Here is a 10,938-nt window from a genome sequence, read left to right as displayed (position 1 = left end):
TGGTGCTAAAAAAGAATGGTGAAAGCACCATGGACTTTCAGAAGAACCAACAAATCTATCTTGGAAGAAGTAGAGCAAGAATACTCCTTAGAAGTGAAGATGGCGAGACTCCGTCTCTCCTACTCTGGACATGCTTTCAGGAAGGACCAGTTACTGGAGAAGTGTGTCACGCTTGGAAAAGGGGAGAGTCAGAGAAAAACAGGAAGACCAACATCGATGGACTGAGACAGCGGCAGCAATAATTGGCTCAAATATAATTGTTAGGATGGCGCAGGACTGGGCAGTGTTTCATTCTATTGTGCACAGGATTGCTGATTCGGAAACGACTCAATGGCTCTTCTCAATAATAACAGATTGGGGAAAAAATCCTTGGGAATGAGATATCTGATAAGTATCTAATCTCTGTAATATATACAAACTTCAACTCAATCATAACACAACCAATCCAATTAAAAAATGGGCAAAGGATATGAACAGACATTTTACCAAACAGGACATTCAAGTATCTAACACACATGAAAGGATGCTTGTGATCATTAGCGATCAGAGAGATGTAAATGAAAAGAACACTGAGATTATCATTTGACCCCTACAAAAATGGATGTGATAGCCCTCCAAGTGGCCATGCAGGACTGTGGGCCCGGGCCCGGGATGTGTGCTGAGCGCTTTTGGGATTCAGCTCTGGGTCCCGCTGGCGTCAGCGCAGCTGGGCACTGGATGTAAGACTAGTGATGCTCCAGCTGCCAACTGCAACGTATGAGGAAGTGGCCTCCTCCTCGCGCTGAGAATGTGTTTCTAAAATGTAACTTCAGCATTGCAGAAATCTTCAGATTGTCTTGTCCTGTCCTCTATATGTGGATTATGAACTTGTCAGAAAAAAAATATCTCTGGATATTGCTTTCATTACTAAATTTGATAGCAAATGCTGCAGAACATGAAGATGTCATGAAGCATGCAATCAAGTTGCATCAAGGAAAAGGAGTAGCCATTACTCAGAGAAAACACTGGGTCCTGGAGAATTACAGGAAGCTCTCTGGGCTCCTTCGCCAAAAGAATGTGGTTTTTAACATTCTGAAAAATGTAATCAGAGCAGTGGGAAAAAAAAACAAAGAAACGCTGGCCTCTCGGATGAAGAGAAATTGTTTCAGGCGCACACATTTGATAGCTTTCAAAAAGAGCTGAAAGTGAAAATTCAGTCTCCATGGACTCTAGCAAGCCTTCCAAGGAGATTACAAAGATGTTGTGAACATGAAAGAAAGTAACAGGTAGTAACTGGAGGCTTTGAGAGAAGCTGCAATAAAGCAAGAGACAGAAAAGCAACAAGTTGAAGCTCTTAAAAATATGCAGTATCAAAACAAAAGTTTATCCATGCTTGATGAAATTCTTATAGATGTAAGAAAGGCAGTAGATCGTTTAGAGAAAGAGATAGAAGAACAGGCATTTGATAACAATACATCAGTAAAAGGAGTCAATTTTGAGGCAGCTCTCAGAGTGGAGGAAGAAGAGGCCAATTCCAAGCAAAACAGGACAAAACGAGACGTAGAATTTTCCCCAGAAAAGCTGAGAAAGGTATGGAAGATATCCTTACAAGGACCATGTTATACGGCCCTGTTAATGACTGGATCTGGGTTATTGTGGGCACACTTCTTACAGAGCAGAGCCACCCAGAGTGTCTTTATTTCTAACTTGTTTGTCCTTGTCAAGTACACCCTTGGGGTCCCGATTCCTTGTGGGTAATACTCGAGGTGATACAGAAGGTGATACTGACTACAGCACTGTGCTACATGGTGTGCTGGTGAGACAGGATGTGCATCTGGGATTATTTACAGTGCTTATGCCAACACTCAGACAAGCAGGAGCAAATACATACTCTAGGACTCCATGGTTTCCCTACTTCTGTGATCTATGAACTCAGTCTTGCTGTTCCTGATCTTGTCAGTGGGGATCATGAAGTTGGTGTTGGCAACACTTGTCTTATTGTTCATTTGGCCAAGGAGCAGCCAGGGCATCAAATGGACTGTCTTGGCCGGCCTGGCCCAAGTCAGTGAATTCTCTTTTTTGTTGGGAAGTCGAGTGTGAAGAGTGGGAATCATTTTTTGGGAGGTCTACCTGCTTATATTAAATGTGACTACTCTTAAGTCTTTTACTTGCTCCACTATTGTGGAAAGCTACAATTATGAAATGTATACAGACCAGAAAGACAATCAAGTATCTGACAACAGCTCAGTAACACTAAAATAAATAAAACTTTGAATAAAAGGAGAAGAAAAAAAACAGCAAAGCTGTACCAGAAAGCCAAACAGTTATGTAATTATAGACTCCTATAAACTGCTCCAAGAGAGAAAGATGAGACCTTCCACTTCTGCAAAGATGATTTAAAGCCTTGTAAACCCTATGCAGGGTCACTATGAGTTGGAATCTATTCACTATAGTGATTTTAAAAAAAGGTGTGCAACAAGATTGCATTCTTTCACCATACTTATGCAACCTGTATGCTGAGCAAATAATCTGAGAAGCTGGGTTATATGAAGAAAAATGTGGTATTAGGATTGGAGGGAGACTCATTAACAACCTGCGATATGCAGATGATACAACCTTCCTTGCTGAAAGTGAAGAGAACTTAAAACATTTACTGATGAAGATCAAAGAACACAGCCTTCAGTATGGATTACATCTCAATGTCAAGAAAACAAAAATCTTTACCACTGGACCAATAAACAACATTCTTACCAATGGAGAAAAGACTGAAGTTGTCAAGGACTTCATTCTTCCTGGATCAACTATCAACACTCATGGAAGCAGCAGTCAAGAAATCAAAAGACATATTGCATTAGGCAAATCTGCTGCACAAGACCTTTTTAAAGAGTTGAAGAGCAAAGATGTGAGCTTGACAACTAAGGTGCGCCTGTCCCAAGCCATGCTATTTTAAATAACCTATGGAAGACCATAGCAGAATTGAAGCTTTTGAGTTATGGCGTTGGAGGAGAATATTGAAAGTGCCATGTGGCTGCCAAAACAACCAACAGATCCGTTTTGGAAGACGTGCAGCCAGAATGTTCCTTGGAGACCAAGATGACCGAACTTTGTCTCTCATAATTCGGACATATTGTCAGGGGGGAGTAGTCACTGGAGAAGGATATCATGTTTTGTAAGGAGGAGGGTCAGAGAAAAAGAGGAAAACCCCCAACGAGATGGACTGGCCAAGTGGCAGCATCAATTGACTCAAGCATGGCAACAGTAGTGAGGTTGACCCAGGTTCGGGCAGTGTTTCGTTCTGCTGTGTATAAGGATGCTATGACTCAATGGCACCTAACAACAATAACAATAGTGAAGGGTTCATGTCTGCATATTTGCCCAGCTTTTATAAAATATCCTGTGTCATATTCTAGAATCTTCCAGAGTGATGTACGTGGAGTCAGTTGATTATGTGCAGTTGAAATGTTTATTTTACAAATTGCGTTGACTACTTTGTCCAAATGTGCCTTTTCCCTGAAATTAATGTTAACTTTCTATGGTAAATTAATTAGTTTATGGATTGTTTGGGGTTTTTTTTTTTTTTTTTGGTGAGAAAGAAAAAATAGAAAGTTTTCAATTTATTGGACATCTTTAGAGTTGTAATCTGTTTGCCAAATACTTGTTACTGAGCATCTCTGTGATGTAAAATTTTGATGCTGGCAATGGGTATGGAAGCTTACTTTTAATCCTTATAGACTATGTTTTCTAAAATGAAATGAATATCTTATAGATGTCTATTTGCTTTTTATTCTAACAGCTTTAAATAAAAGTTTCATGCTGATTTTTATTAAGTATCTCATTCTTTTTTCAATACTTGGCTTCAGATGACAAGAACATGCATTCTTTAGTAAAGATAATTTATGATCAGGGTATAATTCATTGCAAATCGGGGTTTTAAGTTTCCATCTTAAGTTAATCTTTAAATATAAAGGAGCTCTGGTAGCGTAGTGGTTACAAATCGGGCTGCGAACCGCAAGGTCAGCAGTTCGAAACGACCAGCTACTCCGCAGGAGAAAGATGAGGCGTTCTGTTCCCGTAAAGATTTACAGCCTCGGAAACTCTGCTCAGGATTGCTATGGGTCAGAACCGACTTGACGACACTTAACAATAATAACAGCAATCTTTAAATAACTATCAACCACGTTTTAAAATTAAGATGATTTAAATACTACCATTTTATTCCCCAAGAAAGCAAATTAATGCAATGCTTTTGAGAAAACTTAAGTTCTAACTTCGATATATTTTTAAAAAACTGTACTGCAGCTAATGCATATCCTATTCAGAAAGCCATTGAGAGAAAAATACGAAATAGAGGAACAAATACGTTAGAAGTAATTCTGAATGGGTGGGAACCAACTTGATGGCACTTTACAATAACAACAATTATGATTTGTAGATATAATAAAATGAGATGTCCCATGAGACTATGGTCCTAAGTCTTCAAACCCAGTAATCCAAAACTCTGGTTAGGTTTGGGAGGTATCTGTGCCTGTGTCCCTATGTACTTTATTGTATGTGTGTGAATATATGTGTAACTCACACAAGCATGTATACAGATAAGCTTATAGATAGACCTACATGTGCTCACATATATATACATATGCCTTCCTATATATACATGCATGTATAACTACCTATGTAACCACTCATACATATGTTTGTTGGGACGGCTGTTGTTGCCATATTGCATGTTATAATGTTTACCAGTAATGTCCTTTGTCTAATGTATTTCTTAGTGTTGTCTTCACCTTGGTTAAATTGTTTTCACTTCATCAACATTTAGGTTTTACCTATCCCATCACCAAAACTAGTTAGTGTATGCTGTCAAGAGAGTGATTCCCCCATTCCTCCATATCTTGTCCTTGGTAACCATCCAAAAATGTTCCTTTCTGTATGTATATATTCTTTTTTATTTTTTAAGCGGTATCATAATTTATAATGTTTTGTGTTTGACTTACTTCACTCACCACATTTTATTTATCCATTGATGGGCACTTAGATTGTTTCCATCTTTTTGCTGTTCTGAATAACGCTGCACTGAACACAGATGTACATGTTTATTTGTATCACTGCTATTATAGCTCCAGGATGTATATTTAAGAGTGGGATGGCTGGATCACATGGTATTTCTATTTCTAGCTTTTTGAACAAGTAACATACCATTGTCCATAGATGTTGTTACATGTCATCAAACTGGTTCCCACTCATAGTGACTCTGTGTAGGGTTTCCAAGGAGCGACTGGTGGGATTGAACTATTGACCTTGAGGTTCAAACAGACTTTGCAGTCTAGTGCTTATCATACTGTGCACACCAGGACTCCCTTTTCTATACTAGTTATAAGGGAATAGTAGTTAAACTGGTATAACTACAATGGAAAAGTACCATAGCAGTTAGGCCATTTTATACTTTCATCTGCATTGGGTTTCTGATCTCCTCAAACCTGTTCAGCATTTGTTATATTTTGGTTTATTATCACAGCCATCTTTTTGTGTTTTTATTAATGATAATTAATTGCATATTTTGTTAATTACATTTAGTGTGAAAAATTGATATTTTGTTTAAAGATTAGCTTGACACAAACTTAACTTTAAAAAGCCCCAAGATTTTCAATAAGTTTCAATTAATTATTCCATGATTATAAATGGTCTTTACTAAAGACTGCATGTTCTTGTGATTCAAAGCCATTCTCATTTAAAGTTTTGGGGGAAACACTATATCTTCCTCATCAATTAGGTTCCTTTCAGTTTAATGGAATTTACTGGCTTTGACATACAGTGGAGATACAAAAGAAATGAACATATTCCAGGAGGCTTCAACATAACCCAATTTGTGCTGATAAAGAAAGATGCAATGTAAACAGATAAGATGAAGTATGGTAGATGACGCGATAGCAGGACATTTCAGGATTAAAACTGACGGACACCATGATTTCAGATAACAAGCCAGGCCCCAACCATCTCACATTCTAAAATACAAAGGAGAAAATGGTGCTAGACAATTTGTGAAAATTAGAAGCAAGTGAAAAAAAATGCTTTTTTCCCCCCTAAAAGCAAGAACTTTGTTGTTGTTAAATGCCATCAAGTGGGTTCCAACTCATAGTGACCCTCGATAGGGTTTCTGAGGAGCAGCTGGTGAGTTTGAGCCACCACCTTGTAGTCGAATGTTTATCCTACAGTGCCACACCAGGACTCCAAAAGCAAACACATGTTTATAAAATGATTTATCCATTGATTTACTCCACACTAGATCAATTTTACTTCATCTTAATGTATTTTAATTTATATGACTAATTAATCTACAATTCTTAATTACTTCATTATCTACAATTAGACTATGACTCTTGGTCATCCTTCAGGACTGGAACTGAACTCACCCCAATGGCTCAGTTTCCAGCCAAGCAATAAATAGGCATAAAGGGAGCACCCCAACACTGCTGAGGTGCACATACCACAGAATGAACAACCAGTCAAGATTAAAAAGGACAAAGTTCAGAAATATTGGGAAAGAAAGCTAAAACCATGTATGTGATGTTTTAAATGTAAAACTGTTGATATGTTCTATAAACCTTTGTTCAATTTACAATAAAAAGTTTAAAATATAATAAATTTATTTCAAAATAGATCAAATATATGAACGGAAGAAATACAATGATAATACACTAAGAGCAAAAAAAGGGAGAAATATGCATGTGGAATTTAACAATGATTTTTTAGACAAGACACCAAAAGTACAAGCAACAAAAGAGAAAAATATAAAGAATGTTATGCTTCAAAGGATACTATCAAAGAATGAAAAGAAAACTTGCAAAATGGGAGAAAATCCTTGAAAATCATGTATTTGATAACAGGCTTGAATCTAAAATACATAAAGAACTTGTACAACTTAATAAAAAGACAGACCAATTGAAAAGTGAGCAAAGGATTTGAATAAACATTTACTACAAGTCAGGAACGTAGTGGTTACGAATCGGGCTGCGAACCTTAAGGTCAGCGGTTCGAAACTACCAGCCGCTCCGCGGGAGAAAGATGAGGCTTTCTACTCCCGTAAGGATTTACACCCTCGGAAACCCTGTACAGGGTCGCTATGGGTCGGACCCGACTCTACGGCACTTAACAACAACAACAAGTCAGGAAATAATGAATAAGCACAGAAATGTTATAAAAAACCACTATGAAATAGAATTCATATCCATAGGGTGGCAATCATATTGATAATAATAGTAAAAACCCAACCAGATAACAATCACTTTTAGTGAGGATGTGGAGAAGTTACAACTCTTATACTGTTAGGGTTACGTTTTGGAAAAATGGTCTGTATACTTCTTAAATTTACTAGTTATTTGTTATTTGACCCAGAAATTCCACTCGTAAGCAATAAAAAGATATTTCTACCCCAAAAGTGGCACAAAAATGTTAATAAAAACATTATTCATAATAGCCAAAAGGCAGAAACACATACATCCACTGGATGGATAAATAAAATGTGCTATAGCCATCTAGCCTATGATTAGGCTATAAAAAGTAATAAAGTTCTGATATGCTAAAAATGGAGTCTTAGTATGATGCTGGACTGCTAGTTTGGTTTGAACTGCAAGGTCAGCAGTTGAAACTCACCAGCTGTTCCTTGGAAACCCTATACACAGTTGCTGAGTCGACGACATACACAAACAACAATGCTAAACACAGATGAATCTTGAAAACAAGCGAAGTGAAAGAAACCTGTCAGAAAGACCATATAGTAGCAGTTTCCATTTTTAGAACATGGACAGAATACGCAATCTCTATGCAGAAAGGTTCATGGAGGAATGAGAGGTTTGCGGAGTGATACCTTATATAAGGTTGGTTTTTGGAGTACCCAGGAGAACTTTCTTATAAATAAGGAGCACTAATGGTTAAGCACTGTTCTGCTAACGGCAAGATCAATGGTTCAAATCCCAGCAACCACTCCATGGAAGAATGATGAGGTTGGCTCCTCCTGTGAAGACTTAGTCTTTGGAACCCTAATGTGGTCTCTATGACTCAAACTGACTCGATGAAGTAGGTTTGGTTTTCTTTCTTTTTGTGGGGTGTGTCTTACAAATTAAGACAGCTTATAACAAAAGGCCCAATAGAAAAAAATGTAAAGTGTACTTTTTATTTGTCAATAGTAACGAGAACATTTCATAACAGTCCTGTTACGAAACTTTCGGAAAAGCATCGGACTGCTAACGAACCAGCTGTTCCTATATGAGTCAGAACCAACTCGAAAGAGTTAACAACAACATTGTTAGACTTGCTGGAGAATATAGCTCTTGCTCTACAACTTATGGTACAACTTTAATAAAATCAATTTATTACTTAATGCTGTAGGTTCCTCGTGTTGGGGAAAATCCACTTCAAGTGATCAATTTGTGGGGAAAATTGAAGAAGACAAAAATCAATCCATGAAAGTAGTTCAAAACTTTAAATGAAGGAAATGTACAACGTAGCACTGTAGTACAAAATGAAACTACTCTCTTTAGTGAAATGCAATATTAAAAAATCCAAGAGTTCACTAATGTAGTCTATAAAAAGCATCCTAAATTTATTCCAATTTTTCATAATTACACAAAGAACTCTTCTTCAGATCTACATATGTTATTTCATATTATCTGATTACTAACAGCAACAGCTACAGAGTCAAACAGAATAAAGGCCAGAAAGCAATATCATGTTACTTTACAATATAGTATATTGTTGTAGTGAAGTGCTGTCAAGTCGGTTCTGACTCATAGCTACCCTGTATAGGGTTTTCCAGGAGCAGCTGGTGAATTTGAACTGCCGACCTTGTAGTTCAAACTGACTTTTCGTGCAGTGCTTTATTCACAGCACCACACCCAGACTCCAGGATATGCCAGTCAGCAGGAATGCTTGGATGAGAACACAGTAAGGATTGGTTTCTGGGACTTGAAGAAAAAGATTTGTATAATTTCTTTCTTCATGATAAAAGCAAATCAGTCAATACCTGAGAAGACGAGCTGGAACCACCTGGGTGAGATTCCTCAGGAGGGCCAAAAGAGCCATAAGTAGTCAGTGAAACATTCCCTCCTAGAAATTCATCTCCTCGAACAGAATGGATGAGATCATTCAAATATTTATAATACAGATTGCTAGACAAGAAGCCAGGCAAAAAGACCTAGAAGAGAAGACAAACATTATTTGAAAGTAGAAATCAGATGCAACTAAAATTTTATTGCAAAACAAATCTGTTTTACCAGCTAGCACAAATGAGTTTAGTTCTCCTTGTTATAGTCCACGAATGATCCCTTGTAGTATACACTGGAATTCAAATTAAAATGTATATAATTTTATTTTTAGTGCTTTTTCAAGATACTTACTATGAGACCATTACTTATAATATAAATTACTGGTATTTCTTGGAAACCATAAAGGGAGCCCTGGTGTGGCGCTGTAGGTTAATACTCTGGACTGCAAAGTTGGCAAGGTCAGTGGTCACCAGCCACTCCTCGGAAACCCTATAACGGGGTCACTGGGTTGGAACTGACTTGACAGTACCTAACAACAACTGTCATAAACAGAGTTCACGAAGTGAGTATCATTTCAAACTAGATTTTTCTGGTTTGTTGTAAATATCCCGTCTTTGTGCATGTATTGATGTTTACTTCTGAACTGGTAGCCTTAGATAAATTACCAGGAATGTGATTACTGACATAAATAACACTAATATTTTAGCTTTCATGTATATTGTCTATTTACTCTTCAAATAACAAGGTATCTGTTTCCATACAGGCATTCCAACACTGGGTTGCGTCTTGACAAAGCACACTAATGTCAGCCTAGGAGAAGTGATTTCTTCACTTTTCTCTCTTTTCCCCGTCCCCTTTGGCATATATCCCTGACCTTGCATACCAGGGCTCTGTGTTCTCACAGTCTACTTACTAAGACGTAGAATATAGCTGGAGTCGGGATGTTGTCTGGTTTTCCCAGAGCCTCATAAGGAGACAGGACTCCTCACACAGCCCCCCTGACTTCATGCCTGGAATATGAGGCTTATTTCCCACCTGGGATAAAAAGAGACCTTCAAGCCCCCTCTGGTGTAGAAAATCTTGACTGTCCAGCAAGCTGACAATGGAAAGAGCATTGCTATATCCTGGTCAGCAACTCTCCCTTTGGTATACCTTCTCTCCCTTATTTTCTTTTCTGTAATAAACGAATGTCTGTTGGATTGGTCCCTGGTCCATTTTTCGTTCTCTGGGCACCTATGTATGCAGAAGGCTTTTCCCTTCTGGACCTAAACCCTAACAATGCTGAAGAGTACATTAATATTTTTATTTACATTAAGAAAGTACTAATGATGTCAGTAGAGTCCAAGGGTTACTTGCATTTCCTATCATGAACTTTGCCTTCTCAACATTTGTCACAATTGTAAATATCCCTGCTCTTATTTCATCTGTGCCTTCCTTTACAGCAAAGCTCCAGGAGGACGAAAGCCACATTTCTTTTCTCACCACAGTTCACATGGATACCCTGCAAACAAATATTCTTCAAGGATTTGCTGACTGAATCTTTCATGTCTTTCCCCCATTTATCTACCCGGGTCTTGACATTTATGTATGTTTAGTAAGAAGTACTTTGTTTCCTCTATATTTTAATTTGCTTTATTAAACAAGTTTATATACTTTATGTTTACATGTTATAAACAATACTGACAAAAAAGATTCAAAGAGAATCGTTATATTCTCTATACAGCAATCTGGAACTGTCCTTCTACATTCAGAAATATTTTAATTTCAATCACGAAAATATTATCTCTGTGTTAATAGCAAAAACTCTGTTTTGCTTACTAATTGCTTTCCAATGTCTTACATATAATTCTTCAGTATTCCTGGAATTTAGTTTTTATATAAGTTATTAATTGTTGTTGTTGTTAAATACCGTGGAGTC

At 37.5% G+C, this 10,938-nt stretch overlaps 1 pseudogene; it reads left to right on the top strand.

Annotated features, from left to right (window-relative positions):
• Nucleotides 1–861: 861 nt before the first annotated feature.
• LOC102840580 lies at nucleotides 862–8,442 on the top strand (annotated as a pseudogene).
• Nucleotides 8,443–10,938: the final 2,496 nt, after the last annotated feature.

The sequence above is a fragment of the Chrysochloris asiatica genome, unplaced genomic scaffold (genome assembly GCF_000296735.1).
Source record: "Chrysochloris asiatica unplaced genomic scaffold, ChrAsi1.0 scaffold00495, whole genome shotgun sequence".
NCBI classification, from domain to species: Eukaryota; Metazoa; Chordata; class Mammalia; order Afrosoricida; family Chrysochloridae; genus Chrysochloris; species Chrysochloris asiatica.
The sequence above is the reverse complement of the archived record's forward strand: the minus strand, read 5'-3'. Positions and strand labels throughout refer to the sequence as shown.